This window comes from Oxyura jamaicensis, chromosome 11 (assembly GCF_011077185.1).
Source record: "Oxyura jamaicensis isolate SHBP4307 breed ruddy duck chromosome 11, BPBGC_Ojam_1.0, whole genome shotgun sequence".
Classification (NCBI taxonomy): Eukaryota; Metazoa; Chordata; class Aves; order Anseriformes; family Anatidae; genus Oxyura; species Oxyura jamaicensis.
In genome coordinates, this window is record NC_048903.1 from 10643015 (window position 1) to 10670430 (window position 27416).

At 44.4% G+C, this 27416-nt stretch overlaps 2 long non-coding RNA genes across 5 annotated transcripts in view; one reads left to right on the top strand and one right to left on the bottom strand.

Annotated features, from left to right (window-relative positions):
• Positions 1–18848, top strand: part of LOC118172969 — a 156991-nt gene extending 138143 nt beyond the window's left edge. For 2 of the 3 annotated variants that reach the window (XR_004753946.1, XR_004753948.1), the window contains 3 exons: positions 6034–6276; positions 8803–8914; positions 14710–18848. This is a non-coding gene — a long non-coding RNA (uncharacterized LOC118172969). Of the gene's footprint in view, positions 1–1739; positions 1811–6033; positions 6277–8802; positions 8915–14709 lie in introns of those variants that run through there. The other variant, XR_004753947.1, reaches the window with a different exon arrangement.
• Positions 18849–24055: 5207 nt separating this feature from the next.
• LOC118172968 overlaps positions 24056–27416 on the bottom strand; it is a 46487-nt gene continuing 43126 nt past the window's right edge. The window contains exons 7-8 of one of the 2 annotated variants that reach the window (XR_004753945.1): positions 25001–26048; positions 24056–24874 (exon numbers count right to left, since the gene is read on the bottom strand). This is a non-coding gene — a long non-coding RNA (uncharacterized LOC118172968). Of the gene's footprint in view, positions 26049–27416 lie in introns of both variants that reach the window. The other variant, XR_004753944.1, reaches the window with a different exon arrangement.

The window sequence follows — 27416 nt, forward strand, 5'->3', positions numbered from 1 at the left end:
GCAGCTCATTAAGGGCAGCCTGGGCTCCTGGCACAGGCCAGGCCCAGTGCTGAGCACTCCAGAAATTCCTCTCTAGCTCCAGTTCTGTTTGCTTTATCGCCTTTGCAGAACAAGCCACCTAAAAGCCACCTTCTGAAGGGCCCCGTGCTAAAAACCACCAAATACTCCCTGGCTGTAAGCGGGGACTCAAAGTGGTGTTTCCCTCCTGTGAGACGCTCAGGGCAGCTGAGGCGGCATGGCTGGAGCATCCTGGTGACCTGTGCCCATGCCTTTTGATTTGCTCCGACCTCCTTGGCACGAGGCAGAGACACTAGTGCCTCGTGAGTGCTGAGAGAGAAGTCCATGATGAGCAGAAGCCGTGAATTACAGTCAGCCCTTTTTAAAATTAGTGTTTCATTAATTAGTACTAATTTAGTGAAGGAGTGTCCTGATTAGCTCGATTAGGCCTAGAACAGAGAGGAAGGTGTGGGATACCTGGGGCCTGGCTCTGGTTTAGAGTGGGGCTGGGGAGCTGCTGCCCTGCAGGGAGGAGATGTACAGCTTGGTGGCTCCTGTGGGGCCAGGACAGGCTGCTGGTGTCCCTGTGGAAAGCGGCCACTCTCACCAAATCCCCAAAGGCAGTGTGTTTCAGGCTGCCAGCCCTTCCCTGAAAGCCAGATCATGATCTTTGGGTGTTCGTGTAATGCACGTTGAAGAGGCTGCCAGGAACTGGGGAGCCACCCTCATGGAGCAGCCCCTTGCAAATGAGCAATGCACAAGAGAGACAACTTCAGAGGCAATCATGGCAGCTGCCAAGTGTCCCAGTGCCATTCCTCCTTCTCCACCTTCTTCCTGCTGCCATCAGATTCCTGCACCCAGCCTGCCTGCACCCTTGACACAAATACCAGGATCCCCCCTGCTTCCATGGAAGAAACCTAAGTACAGCAAGTGATTTTCCAATGGCCTCTTCCCTCTGCAGCAATTCCTTGCTTATTATTGAGAGGGTGAAATCTGTGCACGGGAGCGGGGCCCCACCTGCCCTCCTCAGGGACCTGCCCGAGGTGCTCTGGGCACCATGGGTGGGAGCTGAGCGCTGAGCCGGCTGCTGGTACTGCTGCCCCTCGTGTGGCCCAGGCCCCTGCAACAGATACAGCTCCTCCGGTGCCCCTGGACCACGGCACTTCCCCTTGGGCCCTTCAGCTCTCACCTGGCCCCTTTTCCCCCTTCCATCAGACAGCAGTATCGCAACTAAGAGCAGTTGAGTTGGCGCTATGTGTATCTTGAGGACTGCTCCAAAGTACGGTTGAAGTAAGAAATTTCTAGCTGAACTAGTGGTCTGAAGGAAGCAGCAATTATGTATCTATTGTCTGATTGCTACTTTTTTGCAGCAGGGATGACTCCTTGACATTAGGCCTATGGAGTCTGCCCGTTAATAGTAGTTTAAAATGGTCAAGAGGTTACAGCAGTAAGGAATGTTAGTAAAAAATGTCTCTGTGGAGTTTAAACAACCAGTATTTTAGGCAGGGCTTGGTGGGTTACTGTCCCTGCACAAACAACTAGAATGTGAGAGTCTGGGCTGGGAAATACTTAAACTGTTTGGAAAAACTTGTTTTGTGCAGCTTGAGAGTGTCCCTGGAGGCTGTGGCCCAATGCCATGACTCCTGGTAAAGGCTGGGCTGCAGTAACAATGAAGCTTTTATGGGGAAGCTGGAGTACAATCAGAAACTTTTCAGTCCCGAGGGATTATGGGGAGGGGAGTTCCTGGGTTCAAGATGTCTGGCACATTATGCACATTTCCACCAGGATTTGGGGGTGTTCTATGGCATGCAAGGTATGCAAATTGCTAAATGTGTTTTCAATTTTGCTGTGTTGTGCTGTCTTTGTTGGGTGATCATTTTTTCACCATATAGCCAGAAGACAGGATGGGTTCATAGCACAAGAGGAAAAGTATAGTCGTCTCACAAGCAGTATTGACCTATGAAAAGCCAACTATATTTCCAATTCTCCAGCAGGCTCCTAACTGGGTGGCTCCAGATTATTCACTGATTAAACTTCCTCTAGAAAGAAGTGTCCTGAACTTAAAGGCATCTTTGATCGACGACTCCTTACCAAAGTGATCAGAAGTGTGTGTACGGAAACATCTCATTCCTTGTTGCTGCTACCGAACCTTAATCATGTGCACGCTCTATAGAGCAGATGTCAGCAAGAGGTCTAACAACCTGCTGAACTGAAGTATCCACTCAGCATTATAGTGTCGGTTCAGATTTTCTTCAAAGGCATCGTGCTGCTGCTATTTAATTTGAGGGGATTGTTATAGGATGGAAGGCATTTCCTTCTAGAGAGAGGCTTTCTTTACTTGTGGTGTTAACTGCTAGAAGAAACAAGGCAGGATCAGCCCAGCAAACCAAAGGAGGAGATAAGATAACGCTGCCACTCTGCATCTGTTCAGGTGTCTGGTCAGGGAGTATTAAACCTGACCCAAAGCCTGTTGAAATCAATGAAAAGATTCCTACAGACTCTGGAAGGGACCATCCGGAGGCTGAGGAGCAGCTAACCCAGCACTGCATGAGCAGTTTGTTCTTCATCAGCTTGTGGTGTCCTGAGCCACACACGTGCCACACACACTAGGGCAGCTCTGAACTCTGTCTGGTTAAGGGAAATGGGCCTCACACGAACAGGGCCTGGGGATCGAGAGGCTGGAGGTAAATCTATTTGTTTGTTTTAGATGACAAGAATGTAGTTACCAAGCTGAGACTGCCCAAAGATGCTCAGACTTGATGGTTGTTATTGCCGTTGTATTTTATTTTCTGGACCCTCAAGGAAGTGATCCAGTGACAAGGGGGATGGTTTCCTGATGGGGTCCCCCTGCCAGGAGCTCCTTTATCCCTCATTTTGCATGTCTTCCCCCTTTGCTTGCTGGGGTTTTACCTCGGGCCTGCCTTCAGTTTGGAAACACTGAATAGCCCTTAATGACAGCAGCACAAACAAAACCCTATAAAGGCAGGATTTGTGATTTACATGGGGTTAATTACCACAACAAGTATGTTTATTCACTTCTCTAATAAATCCTTAGGACAGGAACAAGTACTAGCTTGACCAGATTCATACATTTCTCTCGTAACCATTTTTGCAAATCTTTGTATGAAGGACAGAGAAAAAGAGACAAAATTTTATCTCCCATCACTTAGGCAGTAACTCATAGCTCATGAGCTGTGTGCTCCTCAGCTTGCTCATGGCATCAACGTTTACTTCAGATCTTCTGGAGTAAAACAGTCTATCATGAATTTGCTGTATTTTTTAAAAAAGGAAGTGAGTGGATCATAAATGAACATTAACTACAGCAGTGTGATCTATTGCTCTGACACCTACTTGCCACAGGAGAAATATGAAGTCTCCATTTGTCTCTGCTAAACTAATCAGATCTGATGGTTATATTTATGAGGTTAAAAACCCGCAGTGGCAGGTGCTGGTGCCTGTTTGGGCCCTGCGGTTTGAAGTTGTGCTTCTGCAAGGGTATTCCAAAGTGCAGCACTCGCTCAGGTATTATAGATGACAGCAAATTAAAGATTCACATCATCTGATAGAATATCTTGGTTTCATCAGTCTAATTTGCAGGAGAGGGAACTGATGTGGAGAAGTGACCAGCAACTTTGGGAGCTTCTGTTTTTAGGTGATAGACCACTGAGTGACATTATGGGAACCAATACTATCAAACACTGTCCCCGATTCAGTTGCATTCTGATACATGCAGGTTGCAAAAAGGTTTTCTTCAGCTGTTGATTCAGCTTTGCTTCAGCCATCTTGTAGGTCTCCAGCGGCCATGTATACGTAGGGTTGGCTGCAGTGTCCCTGATTTGCTAGGAAAGCGTTTGCAATGGCTCGGTGCTGTACCAGGTGGGCCCCCCCACCACTCCTGAGGAATTTATGTCAGATAGAACATTTCGTACAATGCAGAAGATTTTGTCACCCTGATTTGAAGGAAGTTGTTTGTGTTAATACTTAAAGGTAATGTGAGACAAGGCAAGCTCTTTACTTTAGAACATGCACCGTGCCATTGATGTACGCAGTACATTAAATATAACAAACAAAGAGTCCACTGTGGTATTTACACCCACCGCAAATACATTTGCAAAATAGGATTATTTGCAATCCAATAAAATAGTACTGCTTTTAAGGCAGAAACCCTGTGTGTTCAGTGAAGTGTGCTCCTCGACTTTTCTTACCATTTATCGACCCAACACATTCCTCCCCATTTTTTTAATGCCTTCCATTAATAGTTAAGAAAAACCTAGGGAAAACAAACACTCTTTTCCTGATTGTTTATTCACCAGTCTCTTAGGAACCATAATTACGTCTCCCAGGAATTGTGTGTTTTATCATACTGTATATCTTAAAGAGCCACTTTAGGTAAAATAACAAGGAGTGCCTTATGAAGGAAAATTGGATTCATTTTAAGACTTTTTTAACCCTCCAAAGAATGGCTCTTTGTTTACTTCTTTAGTGCATGTGGCAACTTGCCCAAGTAAATACTATGCTGCATAAATACCAGAGATTGGTATTTATGATATTACATAAACATACTCTGAATAATGACTCATTGTTGCAGTGAAGAAGAACACGAGCAATATACATTGCAGTCGATGCGTTATTTCTCGTCACAGTATTAAGTGACACTAGAGTGCTGTAGTACAAAATGGCACTAAGACTGGAGAGGAAAAGTCCTATAGCATTGTTCAGCAGGTCTGAGCTTACAAAACAAGAGAGAAAACAGCCAAAACAGGGACATGATGAGGATAAGAAGCACAACGGATTAGTCATCAATATGCAGGGGTAAGGAGTCAGTGGTTAAGTATATTTTGGGGTTGACAGGCAAAAGGTTTATTGCTCTATAAATTGAAAACTCATCCATTTATACTGCTGTTACAACAGGGAGCTGAGCCCTCGGGTTCATAATCCTGGCCTGTGGTGATGCTCAGGTCCACTTACGACAATGGTATTTCACTCATGGAGCCACACTTTCCAGTGGCTTTATTTCTCAGAGTCTTAGTCCATCCAGCTACAGTTTTGTTAAACCTTTACCTGTGCTTCAGAAAAAATGTGCATTTGTAAGGATTTGCTTGAACAGAAAATGTCACAGTGCCACACTTTGTCTTACTGCCAAATGATGGCTCCTCTGCTACTTGGGTTTCAGATCTCAGAAATCAAAATCCCAAAGGAAAAATGCATATGCCAAAATTTCTCTTTTAAAGCCAGCAGGGTATTAACAAGTTATTTATTTTTCAAATCCATGGTTGTAGTATGTCTGCTCCAAACAGCAAAAACCAGATATACTCAAATTCTCAAAGGGCCACTGAACCATCCCTTTAAAAATAATGATGATAATTATCACCTATAATAATTAACTAGCCTAAAAGATGATTTTTTGAAATTCTACTCTTCCCAGAAACAGCCACAGACCTTCAGGAACAGCAGAGATATCCTGAACGCAGAGCTTGTCTGCAAAGTGGCTGGTTGGTCCTCCTAAAATACAGAGGTCTGAGGGTGTCCTATTATGGGAGCACCCTACTTCATGTCTGTAGGCTTGCACATTATGGCAGAGAGGAGGTTTCTTGTGTTTGTGGGGGTTTATTGCCAACAGAAGATATTTTCTCCCTAGGTGTGTATAAAGGAGTAAAGGAGTACTTCTATTTTCCTGCTGAAGCAAACATCCCTCCCACTTGCTTACCTTAGAAAATAGCACTGGATGTGCCCTGCATGTTTTTTGCCAGCCACTTTGCCAGGCTCTGCAAAATTTTTGGGTTTATGTAAACCTCTGCACTACTGCATGGTCAGAAGCTGTCTATTGTGGTTATTAAACTCTACCTTATTCCTCTAATTTTAGCTAGTTCCTGATTTTACTTCTTTAGTGAAAACCCACCATGTTTAAGCAGAGCTGTGTTTTGATGTACTCCTGGGTGGGTGCCACGTGTTATTCCATCTCATGTGCAAGCCCTTACTGAATAAATGGAGCATTCACTGACTTTTTCTCCCTTGTGCTTTACATATTTTGTACAGGCTAGGAGGGAACACAGGTGACAGAACAGAAAGTTGCTGGTCCACAAAGAGCACTGGTTAAAGGATGTGACCTGAACCAGGACCTGAACACATGGCATTAATTTTCTGACGTTCTGCTAGCAAGCCTGGGAATGACAGTGATGCTCTCTGTGCCATTCTGGATGACAGAAGATTTATGCCTAAGTCACTTGTAGACAGCTGCTCAAAAGGCTGCAGGTCCTAGCAGAAAGCTACAGCTTCCAGGTATGTCCCTATTTTCCTAGAAAAAATGGCGCAGTAATGTGCGTTGGCAAAGTTGAGAGGACAAGAACTGTAGGCAAGCATCAAATTCAGTCACAGTTCTATTTTTTATTGTTATTTAATCATTGACACTGCCCAAAGCTTTCAGTTTTTATTCCTCCTATAATGCAGAGGTTTGGGGGTGCCCTATAATGGGAGCACCCTGTAGTGTGCTCCAGTGAGCTTGGTGTTCTTCAGATACATCGGATATCATGCTGAGACATCACTCCTTCATTTGGATTTTGAAGCCATGCCTCACCATCTCAAGGCAATTACTGAAACCTGTGCCAGGCAGACTTTACCCAACTTCTTCTCTCAGACTTTTTGGGGTCTGCTCTACTGTCTTCCTGGGAGCCTGGGAGATGAGATGACAAGCTAAGGTCAGCACCAAAGCCAGATAACACGCAAGCCCCTTCCAAGCCCCACAGAAGTCAGTGGGAAAGCTTGGGTGGACAGCTGTGGTTTTGACTCAGGCCCAGAGATACTAGAAAATAACAAAGGGGACAGAAGGAAATAGCTTGGTCAGCTTTGGGGGTTATTCCTCATGTCTTTTAAAAGGAATAAATACATGGTTTTTGTTATGGATTTCTGTGAGAATAAGTTTGTGCTTCCAGTCAGCCATGTCTCAGTAATGTGCTTATGTGATGATGGCACAGCAATTCTGAGCTTACAGGCTTAAACATTATTTTTCAGTATAGATCATTGCACGGAAATGTGAGTAACCTATCTCCTCTCTAAAGCTTGTCTGCTCTCATACATTCATACACTTCGCATAAGCCTGAGGATCACACTGACAAAGAATCACAGCATCGCTTATGTAGTTAATTTGGTTATTTATTCATGTAAATGTATGTGGATTGGGACATTTTCCTGTGATCTAAAGCAACTGCCAAACCTCTGTTTTGTTAGTTTGTAACTCATATTTTGTCTTGTCTCATTCTTTTCTTTCATACAAAAGGATGCAGACATAATTTCACTAACAATTGCTTTGAAAACAGCAGCCGTCTGTAGCACCTCCCAAAGAAGAAAAGACAAGAGACCGCATGTCACTAGTTTAGTTCTGCCTAAGTAAACTGCATGCCCATATCAGTGCTCACTGTGCGCATAGAAATGCGTAAAAACAACACAATTCTAGGCAAAAATGCAACGCACATGTGTGAGCTTAGTCCACATGCAGCGCTTACAAGACAAGTTAGGATTCATGCTTTTCAGAGGTTCAACCATCTAAATAAAGCAATTAGGTTTTAGTTCATTTCCCTAACTGTATTGCTGCACGAGGGGATATCCATATGATTGCAGAAGGCAGATAAAGATAGGACAAATGCAGCATATAACTTTTGTGGTAATGTCTTAGAAAGGGGTCTTACAACTTGAAGATGATATTGCACCCATCCAGTGGTACAGCTTCCTTCTGCCACATATGCAGACATTGCAAATCCTATCTCACAATTTCACCCATTATTGTTTGTATAATGGTTGGCATTTTGTACACAGCTTTTTATGTTTTTTTTTTTTTTTTTCAAATATTTTTTCTATTATTTTGTTGATCAGAGAGTAAAAGGATAAATAAATCTGCAAACCAGACACAATCAAGTGTTATTTTAACTTGTCTGACAAACAAGGAGTTGACATTCAGTTACCAAAGCAAGGGACCCATCTCTTTCCTTGGCCAGTTCAATGTCAGAATTTTTGGGGTCCCTACCCAGTATACCTTCTGTGCAGAAGATGATATGTCTTCCCTGCATCTTAGCTCTCCTGAGGATTAAGAATGGTTCAGAATAAAGTTTCTGTATTCCATAGTTAATATTTGAGAAGCATTTTAAGATTCTCAAATTAAGGCAATGTGTGGGCCACATCCACAAATGCATTATTAGACAAGACACACGTAGCTATAGGTGTATATAGACAGAAAAAAAATGCAAATTGACTTAATTGAACTTTGTACAGTTCTGAACAGTGCTAAACCTCATTAAAATTCAAAATAACATTTCAATTCTGTAGTTCAGTGAATCACCAGCACTAGAAGAGCTGAGAATTACCCCAGACAGAAAGTAGTGGCTGCAAAGGAAATGTTGGTAAGGGAGATAGCACTGAGACTGGAAAGCATGCACATATGACAACAAGCCCAAATATTCTGTGAACACACAGGAACTACGTCCTTCTTGCCTCCTGCCTGAAGAGGAGGACAGGAGTGTCACCTTCCTGCCACCCACTGCCTGAGAGCAAGGGGGGCCAGGACAGCACCAGTGAACATTCAGGTTTTGTACGGGCTTCATCTGGTTGTCACATGCCCTATTCCAGCTGGGGCAGGAGCCACTGATCCACACTTCTGTGCTCCTCACAACCCTGTTCTAGCTGGTCCTCTCCATCCAGCAGTGCAGGGTGCCCCATCCACCTCATTCCCCACAGATCGATGAATACATTTAGCATTTCTGTGGTCTCTTTTCTCTTTGCCACATCAGTTTCAGATGTGACTTCTTTTTATTTCAGCCAGATATCTACTTGGATATAGGGCTCAAAGCGTCTTTGAGTGACTACATGAAAGAAAATGCACAAGAGAAGCTCTCTGGGAAAGGGCAGACTCATGACCATCTTCTCTGTGGTATGTAAACATATAGCTTTTCCTGACATTGCTTCTAACTGCTGGGTTGTGGTAGGATTGTGCTTTTGAATTTCTAAACAGAAATAAGCTGAAAAATACTGCTTTTTCACCTGATGCTGTACACCTGCTACAGATGTCTGTGAAACAACTTAAGTGTGTATTAGTGTAAGACCAGATAGAGGTATGTGATTATATACCTTCACACTCCACAGAAGCTTTTGCTGCTCTGTACCATTCAGGACTCGGCCAGTCTCTATGTTGCAGTTCACCTGTTGAACTTAAATCCTTGATAAGCAATTTAGTAGAGAGTATCTGAAGAAAAGCTTAGTACACCTGGAACAGATGCTCAATAGCTCCATGAGAGATTTTGCATCAGAAATGTCTGAGAGCAGTCGCAGCTGGATAATAAAGTACAACAATGGCTTGGATTCACCTGTAGTAAAGTACAGGTGCTATTGGTAAAAATAGCAGAACCTACAGCCTTTCAACAGCTGTACTCGGTAGTTAGATGCCATATCATGCAATATCACAAGTATCAGTGGATCTAGAGATAATGTATTTAGCATACTTACATGTTACCCAGAGCATTTTCTGTAAAATCTATATTATAGAAGTGTGTCTTAGGAAAAAAAAGATCCCAATGATCTTGTCAGATATCTCTGAGGGAATCAGCAGTTGTTCCTGCTCACTGATTTTTTTGTTCTCTGCAAATACTCTAAATTCAACCTGTGAAGAAAACAGGCAGTGTTCTTTCATTCATTTGCATCAGTGTGCTAATACAGATTCTGCAATTGGATTTTATCAGACAGGATGATTTATTGCATTGCTGCATGAGGGCAAGTGGAATTCAGGTCCATCTCTCAGCCCTCTGTTTGAATCTCCATGTAGCAAAATGGTTGTTTGTTTGTTTGTTTTTAAAAAAAGTTGGCTTTTGTCAAGTGTGTAGTTCTGTCTTGAAACTGGGTCTATTGATTAAGTTCCGTTTATCAACCACTTTATTCTTGTAACTTTAACTATCTTTTTATAAGAAAACTGAGATCAGCCTCATTAATTATATTATCTGAGTCAGAGACGTGTAAGAGGCTAGAAGGGTGATAGCTGTTCTCCTACAACCACAAGCATCCAGCTGGTATTATTTATGTACCATTGACAATGGGGCATGCTCAGACTTGAAGGACTAGTGCTGACCTTCCCTTGCTAATCATTTATACACTCCTTGTTTTGAGTGCTCCACCTTAAGGTTTCTCATGACTCACTTTCTCTCTGGAGTGAACAAATAAATCCTGAAGGACTCTATACGCTTCCAAGTGTGTAACCTGTCCCCTCATACTGGCCTTGTTCTCAGCAACAGAAGCTCTCCAAGTAGTAGTGCTATTTATTAAGGTGTGACTTCAGAGCCATAGGAGTTTAAGAGCTCAGAGGATGGTGGTGTTCAGATTGATTTAGGCTTCTCCTAAGTGAATGCCAATCCAACACTCCCAGTCATGGGTGCTCTGAGGGAGCGATGAGCTCCTCTGCAGTCTCTGGAAACAGGGAAGTTGGACATTTCTAGTTACCCCACCAAAAAAGGAACCTCAGATGTTCTAATGGATGCTTTGACAAGATTCAAAGGCTTATTGAAGCAAAATCAAACCTGATACTATCTCATGGAGATGCATATATATAATATATATTATTGCATATAGACATATACATTGTATATCCATATTTATGTGTGGGGCTTTGAGCAACCTGGTCTGGTGGGAGGTGTTCCTGCCCATGGCAGGGGGATTGGACAAGATGAGCTTTAAAAGGCCCTTCCAGCCCAAACCATTCTAAGTTGACTCAGTGCTGGGCACTTTCAGACATCTGTTAATTGAAGGGAGTGGTAAATTGAGGAGACCTCTTTCTGTTCTGTTGCTCAGATCAGAAGACCTCATACTGGACATCAAACACTGAGGGTACTGCCGGTAATCCTTACCCCTCTGCATTGACTGGTTCACCTGCTCGGTGGGGCTGCTACTGCTGACATCCCACTTACCTTGCACTGCTTTGGGGAGAAATAAGCACTAAATGGTTGCACATGCTTTGAATCTTCAGAGTGCAGAAGGGTGAATATTATGAATGGTATATTATGGGATATTGGGATAATGGAAAAAACGTCAATATTGTCATTAATTAGCCATCCATAAGGAGGGTGTTGAGCTGAGAGGAGAGGACAATAGGCACAAGAAGGTGCAAGAAAAATCTGTCCTGCCTTTGTCCCTTCCTCATAGACCTCTTCCCCAGGAGGAGTTGCAGGGAAGTGGGATGGGTGGGTGGGAAAGATATCCTGACTGGAAGCTCTGCAGAGAGCTTTGGAAAGAGCTGGGCTCAGGGCTGCTTTGGTCAGAGATCGAGGGGAGGGAGGAATGTGTTTTGGCCTATGTTTCAAGTGGTGGGACTTAAGCTTAGGTGCAGGGGCTTGGGATAGGCTAGTAAGAGTAGTGGGACATGTCAAAATGTCATCATAAAGAAGGGAGGTTTGATCTGCCACGCTAAGAGCATTGCTGGCTTCATGGTCCCTGGTCGAGACACATCTGATGGGACAGAGCTTCACCACAGCAGTCACAGGGGAGCAATGTTAGGCGCTACGGGTTGGTCCAGCATGAGGGAGTAACTTAAACTGCAGGGGTGTGATGCAGAGAAGGATGTGGTTCTTTTAATTCCTTCCCCTTGTCCCATTGTTTCCTTCCCAGGCGCACACAAAATCTTCCTCTGCCCCTCCCTCCCAGCTCAGCTTTTCTCCTCTCTTTGGCTGTCCCTTTGTCCTTTTCCCTCTTGTAGAGCCAAGCTCACCAGTATATACCCACACCCAGTGCAGTAGGGACTTCCCCATATTGAGTTAAACTGGCCTTCTTTTAGCTCTTTCTCACTATCTGGGCCCCATATGTCAAGCAAAACAATTGTAAATGAGGTTAGTTCATTACTTTGGCATGGAGTGGCAGAAAGCATGGGCAGGAGTGGGCTCTTCAGAAAAGGTTGTATTTCTCAGCTGTGCCCATTAGCTGTGCTGGAGGACTCATTGCCATGGCCTTGCAGAGCCTGGTCACACCACAAAGCTGTTTGTGGGAGCCCAGGTTATGACTCCTCCGTCGCAGCAGACAGAATGAGGCTGGGAAGGTCTGGGACTGTGGGCATGCAGGCAGATCTCCTGTGCCCGGGACATAAAGGACATGACCTGTCCTGCCATAAGCTTGTAGAGCCAAATTCTCCCTGGCTCCAGAGGATTCTTTATGTGTGTGTGAAGAACTGCACAAGGTCAGTCTAGATCACATCCCCAAAATCCGAATTCATGTATTCGTGCCAGAGCAAGGCTGGTGTGACAGGACAAAAAGGAGTAATAAAAGCTGGGAGCCAGAGCGTGCTGCAACGTTAAGGGAGAAAATACCTCGGTGCCCCATGGGAAAGCCCTGGTGAACTCTGCTGTCAGATTCATCAGGGTTTTTTCTCTTTACCACAAGCATGGTCTTAAAGCTTTCTTTGCATGCTGAAGATGCCACTTCTGACACTGAGAGGTGCAGTGCAGTAGAGCTACGTCTTTTAATGGAAGTTCCCAGGCTACATGCCAGTGCTCTGCAAACAGATCAATTTATGGTCCTTCAGGTACAAACAAATGTGATTTGTGATCTAGAGGAGGATGTGGTTCTTTCTCCTCCTTCTCCCTGTCCCCTTCTGAGCCGTCCAAAGCACACAAGAACATGGCCCAGCAGTGTAATCTTCCCAGGGCTGGTAAACAATATTCCTATTCTATATTGCTTGAGTATCTTTACCAAAAACTAGTAAAAGCCCAGCAAGCACAGACAATTAATCATCCCATAAAATACTAGTCTGGCTTCCCTGGTGTAACTCAAAAAGTCCAGCGACTGTAAGGCTTATCTCAAAGCTCTCCTGCTGAACCTGCGCTCCTTTGTCACTGACTCCAATGTATAACTTTGTTAACATCAAACCATTTGTAAGTTGTGAAAAATTCCTCTCTCAAAGTTTGAAATATTTTTTTCCTTACTGATCTTGTGCCAGGATCACTGCCTTACGACAGACTTCACACTGGAAAAGGACCTGATTCTAAGTCCACGTACTGTGCTGAAAAAATACATCTCTCCAGACAGGTGCAGACAGCCCTGAACTTGCTTTGCCCACGCTCAGCGATGTTTGGACGGGTGCCGGCTGCACAGCCGTGTTACGCAGCGCCTGAGCCTTGCCATTAGTGCTCAGTCAGACCAGGCAACTGCAGAACCACATTTTTCAGAAACCTCCTTGGGTTTGACAGTGAAGAGCATGACTGCTCTGTGGTCTTGTGGTGCTTGTGACAATATGACCATGTTCACATGTACAAAGCCAGCTGCCATCTGTGTTGCAACATTAAAAAAATAAAAATAAAGGCACGTTATGTCCAGCAACAGCCCCAAGGTGCGCTGGAACAGGTGTGCCAAATGCAGTGATTTACAATGAAGCAGCAATTTATAGCTCCGTACTTCTGACTGTTTTCTGTCAGCCAGCTCAGAGAGAAGTATTTACAGCGTTCTTGTTGGTTCCATAGTTCATGGAATTATTTCTCTGGGACTGTAAACAGCAGAGCCCTTGTCATGTGAGTGTGGGCACTGTCTGACTTTTCCCCCTCTAATAATAAAGCCTATATGTATTAGTGTGGGGGGGAGATGCAGAAACTGCTCTGTATGCAATATTATTTATGAAGTCTTGTGCTCAGTTATTTCTCTATCCACCTGATAATAAACTGTATGGTTTTGTTCACATCCTCCATCCGAGGATTTAAAAATGCCTTGTAGACCAAACTTGTGGGGACCAGTAATATTTTTATTAGGCCAACTGATTATTTGGAGGGTGAGAGGACTGTCCCTCCAGGAGGTCCTTTTCCATTCTAAAAAATGATATTCAAGAGGATCAGCAGTCCTCAGTGGTAAATACAGCCCAAGAAGTGCCATGAGTCTGGGCAACCAGTGCGATGTCCTCTTGTTCTCCCAGGCCAGCAGGGAGGCAGCAAGGCAGACTGCAGCACTGAGAGCTGGGCTGGCTTTCTCAAGGCTATGCACCAGTTTTGTGGGAACAAGGCAGCCCTGGCCCAGGACTTCCAGACTTTACCAAAAGCCTGTAAAAACACATTTTCTCCTGTTGTGGCCAGTATTGTCTCAGCAATATTTTCGATTGCTCTCATATAAAAGATTTTATTTTATTTTTTATTTTTTTTCCTCTGGGCTGTTAATGTTGGCACATAGATGTTTTCTATCAACCCTCTCCAGAAAATTTAAGTTACTCTGAAGAGTGAATTAAGTAAGGAAGATTTACTACAGTTTATAAAAGCCAGCACTTGCAATACACATCCCCAAAGGAATGCTTTGTGATCCAAAGTATCATTTCATATCATTCCATTGGCAATAATTCCTTAGTCAAAGCCTTTCCATGTTTCTTCCTGGGATATTAACATGGATTTATTCATCAGTTAAAACATCTAGCAAGATAAAACTTGTTTCTAAAAGTGGCCTGACTGGAAGTAACATCAAGTAATTCATTTTCTATTTTTAGTGGTATTTTTGAAGCATTGATTATTATGCAGGCTATTGGTTTTGCCTCCCTTCCAATAACAAGGGCTAAAATTGGAAGTGTTTTGCACTGATCTTGGTAGAGCAAAACCAGGATGGTTTATTCCTCATGTAGGATTTCTTCTAAATTCATTGTTATTGCCAGGTAACTTCAACTGTTTGTCCTGCTGTCTCCCTGGCTATGTGTTGTTAACACTTGCCCTGACTTTCTCTCAACAGGAGTGCTGTTTGCTTTTACGATGGTTGACTGTGTCTTTGAACCACAAACCAAACCATTTCCAGAGGCTGGCATTCTTCTCTGAGATCTCCAGACAGAGCCGTGGCTGTGATGGCCAGGGCTGTTGCTTGGTGGTGCCAAGATGAAAGAAACCTACCAGTTGTTGTTGTGCTGTGCAGATGCAGCAGGAGTCGGCCATGAACACAGGTGAGACCTGGCCTGTCTCCAGGAGCCCAGCAAGAAACGTGCCTGAGCCTTGTGCAGGTGTGTGCCACACATCAGCCACCTGAGGTCCCGTTCCTGGCATGGGGTACCCTCTAAATTCAGAAGGCTCTAACAAGTCCCAGGCAGGATGAGGATTTAAAGTGGCAGGTGCATTTTAGAAATACGGGGTTCAAATTACTGGTTCTCCCAAGCTCACTGCCTACTACAGACTGCCCTAATAGGTAAAGTCTCCTCTGTCACTGCCCTCCCCAAGAACACAGAGTGTTGACCTGGCAGCAGCAAGCCCGGGTCATGCAAGGAACTGCCACTGTCACAGTGTCCAGAGCTCTCCCAGGTGGTGGACCAGGGCTCCTCTGCCCAAGTGTGCACTGAGGTCATGGAGCAAGGTGAGCCCAAATGCCATGCCAAGGGACATTTCTATTTCTAAGCAACCTGCTGTGGCAGCAGCTGTGTTACTTGCAAAGGAATCTTTTTCTCTTACATACTTTTTTCCCTTCTTTCTAGTTTAGTTAAAATACAGTAGTTGTGGATATAAGTGTACAGCTGGCTTCTGCATAGAAAAAAATACACAACATTTACTGCAAGCAGGAGGCTGCTGCTCAGCTCTGCTACCTGGCACAGCTGGGGCTGACTTACCACAGACCGGCACATCCCCGTCCTCAGTCCTCAGCCTCGCAGTGGCGGAGCTGGCTACGAAGCTCTGCGCCAACCCCAACTCCTCCAGCCACTGCCAAAGCCCTTGCAGGCCCTGCGTTGTCCTGGTATCTCAGTGAGGTGGTCCCGCAGCTCCCGGTGAGCGTCCCCGCCGAGACAGGCATCACCTCGCCACCCGCCTTGGCTGCTGGGCGATTCCTGGTAGAGGTGACTCACAGGCAGGGAACCCTGCGAGGGCCCTGGCACATGCCTGCACTGAAACACTGCCTACAGCCTCCTGCCTCTGCCCAGCTCGCCCTTCCTGCCGCCTTTCCCCCGGGGTCCTAACTCCCGACTTTGTTGCTCTATAAACATAATAACAATAATTATTCTCTCATTGGACACATAGCCATCTTCTTTGTTTGCAGGCTTAGATAAATATCATTCAAATCATGGAGTCTGATTCATGAGTCAGGATGATGGCAGCCCTCCAAAACCTCCTTGCCCATGGAGAGTGTGTTTGTGTGAGAGAGATAGAGAGTTTCACTGTATGAAGAGTAAGAAACTGGAAGCCAAGTGAATTAAATACAAAGCAGATAATTATGTGTAATTCATTTACTGACTAATGATTGCACCTGGTACAGAGGTTTATGAATTCATTTCACTCTGCATATGTTCTCAAAAACAATCTCTCTGCTACAAGATAAAAACTAGACTGACAATTCTTAATAGAACAGTGTTTACATTAGTGTCAATGTAAGGTTCTGTCTTTCTGGTTCATTCTTCATTTCTTCTCATGACATTTCACTTTTCCTGGGTTCACCTGGTGTCTCTTTGACAGTGGCAGCCGATCCGTGCTGGTAGAGGCTGGGTGTCACTGCAGAATGAAGCCTTCACTCTGCTCCTGAAAGCTGTGCAGTGCAATTACACACACACTGCTTATCTCCCATCTGCTGCAGCCAAACCTTGCCACCAAGGCTGTGCCTTCGGCAGAGGAGCGGCGGGTCACGGCCCCCCCTTCCCTCTCTACTGGGATTGCCAGCAACTTGCCGCTTTTTTTATGGTGTCATCCAGTTGTCACTGCACCCTGATGCCATCAGCTCCTTCCAGCTGAATGCCAGCAGACAGTGCCAACTTTCACCTGCTAACACCTGGGTTGATTACAGGTTGAAGACCAAAAGACAAAGCCTTTAACGGGCTGAAAAAGCTTTTGCTAATCCAGCAAAGCCCAGCGGTCATAACTCAGTGTTGATGTCACCTGACTGCAGTCTGTGTGACATGACACCACTGTGTGACATCACACTACCTGCTGTGAGCAGGTCAGGTGTGGAGATCTGAGCCATGCTGGGCAAAGCCGTGGGTCTGAGGCCTCGCTGGGTGCTTGCAGCAACTACCCAAGGTGATGCTGTTGCCATGTGGTGGAAACAAAAGAGCTTCTGCAGTTGTGTTCCCAGTGCAATCCTTGGGTGCACAGTAGAGCCCTTCTCCCAGCCGCTCAGTGTGCCACAGGCAGCTCACCTTGGTAATTCCCCCCACACTGCCAACAGATCTATACACTCAGTTAATTGCTCAGGTTCTCTGTGATGGCTGTTGCTCAAACCAACAGGCGTTTGGCTGTTCCCTGCCAAGCATATCAGGACCATCATATACCTGGGATCTATTTATTAACCAGCTCAAGCACAAGGTGCATGAGAGCTAAATGTGTGTTTGTGCAAGTGGGAGGTGGCTACATCTGCAGGCATGGCTGAATGCAGATTTCTGTGGGATGCCCCTTAAGACTGCCTTTGGAAAGGAACAAACTTGGAATGACAAAAGGAAAGGGAGAAGTTATTTGGCAGTTTGAGTAGAGACTGTTTAATAAATCATGAACTACTCATACTGAAAGAATATGCTGATTTCACTTATATGCACTTTCTAGCATTATTTGCCATTGAGGTTTTACCAAAGTGCACTGAAGCTGAGCTCGTGGCTGCCAATAAAATAGCTGTAGTGTCTGATGTAACTCCCACTGCTGCAAGAACACACTTGGAGGTGTCTCCTTGGAGCTGTCACCAGCATCAGAGTGTGGTGACAGGAGAGAGTCACTGCCTCTTGCTGTCAGAGTGTCACTGAGCTCACTGCATACCCAGCAATTCCCCTGGCCTGCATGCCCCATCCCCAGCAGGGAGCTGACCCTACAACTTGCAGCCCACTTGGGAAAGCGGTGGAGGTGCTGCTTTCACCATCAGTGGCAGCCAAAGGTAATGAAAACATCGGCAATTAAAAAAAAAAAAAAAGAAAAAAGTAACCATATGCTCTGATATTTTTCACTGGAGTGATTTGTCATTAGAAAAGCCAAAACCAGCTCATCTTGTTCACGAGTATTCCCATTGACTAAAACAGCATTCAGCATGTGCTTTAATTTTGAACCTATGCAATCCTTTTCCGATGAAGATCTGACAAGCCGGAACAGATTGCAGTCTGTGAGATACTTGCAATATGATAGTATTTTACCTGTAGGTGGATCCTCATTTTAGATAGTGAGATGCAGAGCCAATGAGCCTGATTCACTGCTGTGTTACTCCAGTTTTGCACTGGAATAACACCACTGAATCATCAGCAAAGTTGAAATAACAAATGATAAAATGGGACCATTGTATTTAAGTTTGCAGCAGGTATATGGAAACGACTAGCTCTTCCTTGCAGAATGATTAAACTTTATGAGTATTTTTTGTGTGCTGTTTTTCCCAAATATATCAAGAATATGACAATATGTCTGGGCTAGAGTTATACATGTCAAACAAACAAACAAACAAACAAAAATTAAAATCTAATGTAACAGCTAGTGCAGAACTCCATCAGTATGTCTGATGTGATTTTTTTTTAAATTTTATTCAGAAAAAAAAAAGGATGATGAGAAGAGAACTTAAACACCTCAGAAAAGATTAAATTTTTGATGCAGATCTTTTTTGCACACCAGATGGGCACAGTCTAAAGCTTAGAAACACAGTAAGTTAAACACCTACTCCTGATTCCTATGTATGAAAATACTCCGTGAGCAATTGAAAAGAACTGAGTAATTGTGATCTTTTTGCAAGTAATGCTCTGGAAAATCAACTAAAGGCAACAAGAAAGCTTGCAATTAGTAGTTCTAATTATAAAGTGTATACATAAAACAATGCAGCATCATAAGTAAAGGCCAAGTTCAAATGATGCAATAGGAATAGTAGAACAACATGAAAAGATGGACAAAAAAGCCAGCAAGAGAAATATTTCTGAATTATCCATATTTTTCCAATTATAGCAAAAAAAAATAATGAAATAATGGCAGTGTTTTATTTTTTGTAACTTTTATAGTAATCCTTTCTCAGTGCTACCTGATGCTCATGCTTCTGTTGTAGACCACACTTGTCCTTGGATGATGATCACAGTGCAAGGTGCAGTAATGAGAGACATGGTTTAGTGGGTGACATTGGCAGTAGGATGATGGTTGAACCAGATGATCTTGAAGGTCTTTTCCGACCCTAATGATTCTGTGATTCTATGATCATCACAAGCACAAGCTGGTGCAGGAACCTGCAGCTCAAACAGTGGGCTCAGATTATCTATGCCATTTGTGTTTATCAGGGGACCGCTTCATGACTCACTTCCATTTCCATCACTGAAGGCAACTATCATACGCCACTGGTTTTTTTTGCCTTTTTTTTTTTTTTTTAGCTTGAGCCCGTCTGCTTTCTAGGCAAGCCAGATTTATGTCAAATACAAGCTAACAAAGTTTGAAAAAAAGGAGTAACTTCAGTACAATGTGGGGGTCTGTACTAAACAGTTTGTATGTTGGTATGTATAGCTATGTTTGTATGTTGGTATGTATAGCTGTGTGCGCACTCTGAGCTTCCCCGATCTATGACAACACTTTATGTACTACATGGGAAACGTGAACCTCCAGTGTTACAGGGCAGAATCACTGCAGCTCTCCTCTGGACAAAGTGTGTGCAATAGTAGCACAGGATTACGTGCTGCACTAGTTACAGAACTTCTCTCAAAATTAAGTCCTGGATGCAACTAGAGAAGGTGAAGAGACAGAATACCTTAGGGAAATGTTTTTATTTATTCTCCTTGGATGCATATATGGCAATCACCCATGTAGTGTGATCCAGGATGTTGAAAACCATTTCATTATGTTCTATAAATAAAGGACTGATGTGGTTCAATTGTATCAATTATGCAACTCTTCTAAGTGGTGTAGTCAAGGGTAAATGCAGGCAAAGGGCACTCCCTTTGTACCCACTTCTACTCTGGGCACTTCGAGTATTTACCTGCTCCTTCTATACCACAGACAGATGAATCTACCCACTTTTATTTACCACTGTACCACTGACTCCTCTTTGGTCAAGAGCTTTTCCTATGCACAGAAGACACAATGAAATAGAAAATGGAAGTCAAGACACTGCTATGTATTAGTCTGTTGTGCAAGATGTAAGTGTGGCTGTACAGTAATTTTGAGCAAAGCATCGGTTTTAAACAATGTTTAAACTGACACTATTATTATGCAATATAATTAATTATGGCCAGAAGGGCATTTGAGGTTATTTGGCGCTACCTTTGTCCATTTCATAATTATACCAAGAAGAGAATGACTAAGTTGTGCCTAGGCTAATTGTATCCATTTGGTTTTATCCCTCCTCTCTGCCATCGTACATCACTTGCATTCTGATCTGGAAGTTTTTTGGAGGGGTCTGGATGCGTTTTTGCTGAATATAATGGAGCCCAGTGCTGGCTGGGCAGCCTCAGGTAATATTGCAAATAGAAGCACTAACAATAGCAGCAATAATTACAGCTAGTCAAAGTGATAAGCACAAAACAAATAGCACTTTTTTTCTGCCACCGTTACAGTTGCCTACGAGAGATTTATCCTTATCTGCTCCTTCTCTGTGCCTTCTAGGATGCATTTGTGTAGCTAGAAGGTAACGCTTCATGGCATGACATCTACCAGATGTGCTGGGAACCCAGCAGACACCTCCTGTGAGCAGCTGAGGGCCAGCAGCAGACGGCTGTGGCAGCACACCCTGTGCCAGCCCTCTTGCTGAACATGCCACGGGGGTTCAGTGTTCAAGGGACGCAAGATACAGCCCAGATGCCTGGGCAGAATGTGCTGGGTGCCCCAGCTAGCAGGCAGCTGCTGCTCCTCAGTCCACAGTGGCTCCTCCAGCAGTCCCCAGCCCAGGCTGGCTGCCACAGTGCGATGTGGCACTGTGTGAGCACTGTGCCTCTGGACGTGCAGTTTGCTGCTGGTGTTAGGGCTGTCGTGAGGACAACAGGTCACCTGGGCTCTGGAGCCAGGCTGGCTGCCCCGACAGCCCAGCCGCAGCGGCAGAGCATCATGTTTGAGCTAAGCAGCTGCCCTGGACCTGAGCCGGCAGGTCGCTCACCAGCCAGATGAGCTGCCCGGAGGTAGCAGTGAGTAAACTGTCTCTTTTGAATGTTACTTGGCAGTGTCAGGATTAAAACCAACCAACCAACCAAAACCAAAAATAACAAAAAACAAAACCAAAACAAAATGGTGACAATAGATTTACCCCAGAAAGGAATCTAGTAATATATGGTCTTGTTAAGCTACAACGAAAGGCTACAGTCTTCAGCTGATGGCTGGAAACTGGATTGCACTCATGTAAAATAGAACTGTCTGCAAGGGTTGAATGCTGTAATTAACAGGCATTTTTAAAAAATTATTGGCTAATGCCATTTAATAGAAATAATGCCAACTATTGTTGTTAAAACTTAGTTTGTTCCTTTGGTGGTAATATATAATGACTCAACACTGCTTCACTGGGAAGAGATACCTTTGTTCTATATCACTACAACGATATGCATTTTTACAATGGCTTATATGGCAAATAACACAAATTTTGAAACTTAAATATAGCTTCAGAAAGTAACTTGAGGGTCACCACTCTCCTGGGCAATCACAATATTTGTGATACAACACAGCCTATTTATCATAACATGGCATTACTGACCCAGTCCCACTGCCACAGCAGGCAACGTAGCTTTTGCCACTAATGGTGCTTAAGCAGAACCAAGTGTAAAGGTTTCTAGAACAGGCAAATATGCTAATGTAAGTTTGAGCAGCTCCATATGGAACATTTCTCTTGCAGTGTATACACTACCACCCGGAGAAGCAATATACATTTTTGGTAACCAGCTCTCTGAACCATAGCAGGGAACACAGGTTGCGCTGCTATAATGAGCTCTACTCATGGGATGCAGCTGTCTTATCACCTAAGAATATTTTCACAATGCTGCAATAGTGGCCGAAAGGTTATTTCTCAAACCTTGTCACCCAGAAGGTACCAGCTGAAAAGTTTCTGTTTGATTGCTAAAGAGTAGAAAGCAACAAACGAACATTGGCAAATCTTAGATCAGGCATGATGTTGATGTTGCACGCCTCAGACTAACGCCTACCTTCACTTCAGGGAAAGGAGAAACCAGACCTGCAGACACACTAATCGCTACTGCTTTCAGTTCCCACTCACCTGTTTGGAAATGAACTACAGAACCTCACTGCTTTCTATTTACTGCACCAAGAGCCAGTAATCTCTGAATACTTCTAAAGAGTCATTAATTGCATTGCTATTACAGCATTTTATGATGTAAAATCCTTTTAATGGCTTTAAAAGAAAAGGCAGTCTGTGCTGGGGTTGACCTTTCTGATACAAGAAGGGGAAGTGAAGTCCTCTCTGTTCAGCTGGGAGTAGCACAAAGGTGATAATGCACCACATACGTTTGGGAGAGCTGGATGATGTGGGTGTGTGACCCACCAAACCAGGGTCACCTCACCTCCAGGAGGGCGAGAGACAGCTCTGGGCTGTCAAGGGCAGGACTGAGCTCATCAGATGGTGTCAGAGTCAAAATCATTTCCCAAGGCCTGGTTTCGCGCTGCACCCATTGGTGAGTTTAAGCACAGAGACTCTGTGAGTGCTTTCCAGCACAGGAGGCGATGCCCTTCAGTTGTTTCTAAAGGAAGGCACTTAGAGCACATGGGCACAGACACCCAGCAATGCTGGTGGTGGACAAGTTCCAGGCATGGCCAAGGAAAGCTGGATTGGGATGGTAACAGTACTGAAGGGATTTGGGTACCCCATTCCCCAGGCTTTCGGTAGTGCTGAACATGATAAGCTCTTGGACAAGCCTGCAAATATCCCAGCCCACTATCTGATGTAGGTTACAGCCCTCCCCAAAGTCAAAATGCTGGTTAACATGCATGTAACCTGCAGTGCACCCAGAACAACTGTTAGACAGTACCCCTGGTCAGTAGAGCACAGTAACGTCACCAATTGCCTTTTGCAGAGCACAGACTTGGCTACATACAGCCTAGGTGAAGAGCAGAGCCTCAGAAGAGGAAGGCAGTTGCCAAAATGCACACATGGGGTTGGAGGCTGGGTAGTCCCAGTGCCTGGGTCACAAACGAACCTGTGTCTGCAGTAATTTCAGTATATGGTCTGGCTGTTGCTGACCTTGGCCGAGAGCCTCCCCAGCAGCAGTGTCCCCATTAGTTGACATGTTGTGTGCCTACATTTGATGACAGAACTATTGCAGTGCTTATAAAGGAGGTATATTAATAATATTGAGTGAATTAATTTCTCCTTCCTGCATTGCTGTCTCTGCTCTATTCCCTCAATTGAAGTAGGTTTTTAAAGACAATTTATTCACTTTTCCAGACCCCATATGTCATTGTAGCAGGAGTATTACTGTACACCAGCTAGAAACAGAGTTGTGAATTAAACCTTCTCTTTTGAAATGTTACTCCATCCACCCACACCTCTTTCTTCTTTGCTAACTCCAGTCACCCTTCCCCAGGACCTACACCCACTCTGATCCCAACTCACCGATGAACATACATGAAAACAGACCTTGCTAAATAGATTGCAGCTCCTGTTCTATAGCTGTGTTTATAGGATCATTTGGATACTAAATCTGATCCCTAAATGAGAGCCCACTGGTTGAGTAAAGACTCCAGGGTTTAGTGCTCGTGCCACGGAAGAGGTTACTCAGCACAGCAGTTCTGAGGTGCTCCAGGATGGGATGCAGCCAAGTGGAGGCCTGACCCCGGTGAGGCTACTGCTGGTCCTGATGCAGTGTTTGGGAGCTTCCCCCTGTGCAGATGGGACCCACAGAAGCTGAGTGAGGAGACGTGTGAACTGCTTGGGGGGGGCACCACTAATTCCACCCAAAATGGCCCCCATGGGAGCCCCCTCCCTTTATTTCTCCATCCCTCTCTTCCAGGGAAAGCCCTGCCTGCTGAGGCTGGGGCCCTACAGGCTTGGGCTCACTTCTGTGAAAAGTTTTCCACTTTGAGCCAACAATATCCTGAAAAGATGGAAGGTGCAGAGCAAACAGAAAAGTCAGCATGAGACACTGATGCAAAAAAGGTTTCAAAAGGTAAAGGCAGGGAGAAGTTACCTAACTCTGGCATTATAACAGTTCAGCATTGATGCCACAAACAAAAGGAAGTGTGCTGGATGTTTTATTTTGTGTGTGAGGTAAACTGTACAGTTAGAGTCTGAATAAACCTCTTTTGTCAATTTTACTACCTTTCTGATATAAAAATAAATAAACTTAAACAAAGAAGGAGTGGAGACCTGCCAAGCCAGCCTGGTTCAGTAAGAACTGCACTGACAAGGGAGTAATTGTGTCTTAAAGCTGAGGGGCTAAAACGATCAGCTTTCAGGGGCGGGCAAAGCCCCTCTGGAAGGAGCTCTATTGTATGCATGAGGATCTAGAATAAAAAGAGGGAGAAAAAAAAAAAAAAGACTCTCTTAAAAGGCAAAGAAAATAAAAATAAAATAAAATAAAATAAAATAAAATAAAATAATAAAATAAAACAACAAAAAAAATCACCAACTCTTCAGCTACCAGAACTGCTCTCTTGTTTGATGGGAAGGCTGCATGCAAATAGCTGCTGAGAGGTATGAGTATGTCAGGGTAACAGCAATTAGGAATATTTTAATTATTATATAATATTGCAGGTAAATGATATAATGCACTAAGTAACTTTTACTAGGCAGAATATAAAACAGAGGCATCAAGAAATCATGGTTTTACATTGCAGTTAATCTCAGCAGTGAGTTCTAGGCTTACCATTCCAATGCCAAACATGGGAACTTCCAGCAGACAGCAACACGTAATTACCACTGGGTGGAGGTGAATCAACCACTTTCCGTCACAAAGCCAATGAGGGACCCTCAGACGATCTGCCAAAGGTGGGTGGGTGCATGAGTGTTACTTTCTTGCTAGACTCCCATCAGGGCACCACACCTTGTGATATTATCTCTGTAATAAGCAAACAACTTTAAATGATATTGTGTCACTGCAAATGAAACAGAAGGGTGACCCAGCAAGTCAGATTTCATTAGTGCGTGAGGGACTGCAGTCCAGCGTGCAGGTACTCACATGTACCTTGGGACCCTGGAAACCTCAATCTGCTGTGCAGAGAAATCCAGACTTCAGCTGCATGTGCCTGAGATTGTGTCTCCTCCATTAGAGACGCACACGGAGCCACTGCAGGGTTGTCATGACACCAATGTCCTATTTGCTTTTCTGTGCATCGCTGTTGAAAGTCTTCTAATACGCTAGGTAAGAAGATTACAAAGGTAAGGCCATCATAGGAGTACAGCTGCTCAGTCACATTAATATGGGTACAGTGCAAGACGATAGGATTATGCATGTTTCTGCTAATTAGCAAGCCATGCCCAATGCTGCCTGTCCAAGTGCTCATGCAGAGTTGTCACCTCCCACCACTGCACCTTCCTGCTTCTTTCCTCAACTGCAATTACACGGGCTAGTTCCAGGCACAGGGGACGCATCTGCTCTGCCAAGCCTTTCCAGCTGAGAATGCCCCAGTGTCTCCCACAAAGACCACCACTGTTCTGACCAGCATTTCCAGGAGCTTTGTTTTCCACAGGAAAGGAGGGATTCAGGGGACTTGATGGATGCCTCCCTGGCCAGGAGCAGCTGCTATATCTGCAGCCAGGCCCCTGCAGCAAGAGTGAGCTTCAAGGCATCTGAGGGCATGGCAGATTAATTCACAGGGGCCTGAAGTACAATAGTGTGACTAGAGAAAATAAGAAAGAAAATGGCTGGAAATCCACCAGGTCTGACTGTGGGGCCAGAGCAGGCCAAATGCTTTGCCAAAGTCTTACCTAGTGAAACTCAACCGCCTTCTGTGAATTCAACCTACTATAGGCCATTGTGCTAATGTGTATTTTGGCATGTGCCTGACCCCTCCTGTTGACTGAACTACTCATGCTCTCTAGAAATGACCATGCCTGTACCTAGCACTCCATGCAGATAACCTTACCCCTTCTTCTTCCTTATTTCTTCCTCCTACTCAAACTAGTCAAAGCCTTTCCTGGTGCCAGCTCTGACAATACCATACTGTACTGTCTGTTGGTCTGGTAGCCTCATTCCTCCTCTTTTATCCTTTCCTCTCTTTAGGATTCCTGCCCTGTGGTAACACAAAAGCCATGACAACAATGGTAGGCAGGTCATACTTGGTGGCTAGGCTGGGAAGAAAGGGATTCCCAGCAGAGGAGAAGCAGGAGTGTCTTGGTTAGTTTGCCTCTGAGTTTGACCTGCTCGGCCACTCTCTACCAAAAATTCCCTCAACCAACACAGCTTGTGCTGGAGGACTCGCAAACCCCACACAGGTCATCACCTGGCATCTTCTGAAAGGCATTAGTCAAAGCATTAGCAAAGAAAAAGATGTCAGCTGTAAAGTATCGGTATATTTCCTGGGAATATTACAGAGCAAGTCCACATGAAATCCACTTCCAGATACAAGAAAGACAAGAAAGTGACTAGGAACAGGCAGTATGAATTTACTAAGCTCAAGTTGTACCTGGCCAACCTGGTTGTCTTCTGTGCTGGGATTATGGGCTGGATGGACGAGGTTGGGGAAGCAGTGGATGTCACTTACTTCGGCTTTAGCATGACCAGTAACATTGTCTCCCACACTTACCAAACGAGCGGTATGGACTGGATGGACAGAACACAGCACGGCTGGAAAAAGCACATGGCTGGACTATGGAGGTCAAAAGGCAATAATGGTCAACAACTGGACTTTTAATTGGCATTAACAAATGACATTCCTCAGGGGACAACACTAGGGCCAGTCTTGACCAGCAACCTGGATGATAGGGTGAATGCATCCTTGGCATGTTTGTGCGTAACAATGAGTTCACTGAACAGAGGACCGGGGTCCTGGTGGACAAAGTGCTGACCATGAGTCAGCAGCATGCCTGTGAGTGATGATGGCCAATTGCACCCTGGGCTGCATGCAGATAACGGAGCCAGACTCTCAGCAGCAGCTTGCAGCACAGGGGAAATGACCACAAGTTGAAGCAGGAGAAATTCCATTGAATATACTAGAAGAAATTTTTCAAAATGAAAATAGGCATGCAGTGAAACAGGTGCCAGGAGAGGTTTGTGAAATCCCCATCCTTGGAGATATCCAAAATGTAAAGACAAAGCCCAGAGCAATCTAAGCTCATGTTGAAGTTAGCCCTGCTTTGAGGAGTTTGGAGGGTAGCCCTCCAGATGTCCCCTCCAACCAAAATTATTATTATTATTTTTAATAGCTGTTGATCTGGGAGACCTGGCTGGAGTTAATGATTCCTCGAAAAGAATGAAGCTGTTATCTCCATAGCATCACCTGCCAGTTATTACTTATTTATAATATGAATGAATTTGGTGTATGCATCACAAGTCCAGACAGTAAAGAGACTTCACTGCAGAGATTTTATCTTTAAGGATCAAAGAACTGAACTTTCTCTCTAAGATCTTCAACCTGAGCAGAAAAGAGATCCTACCTTTA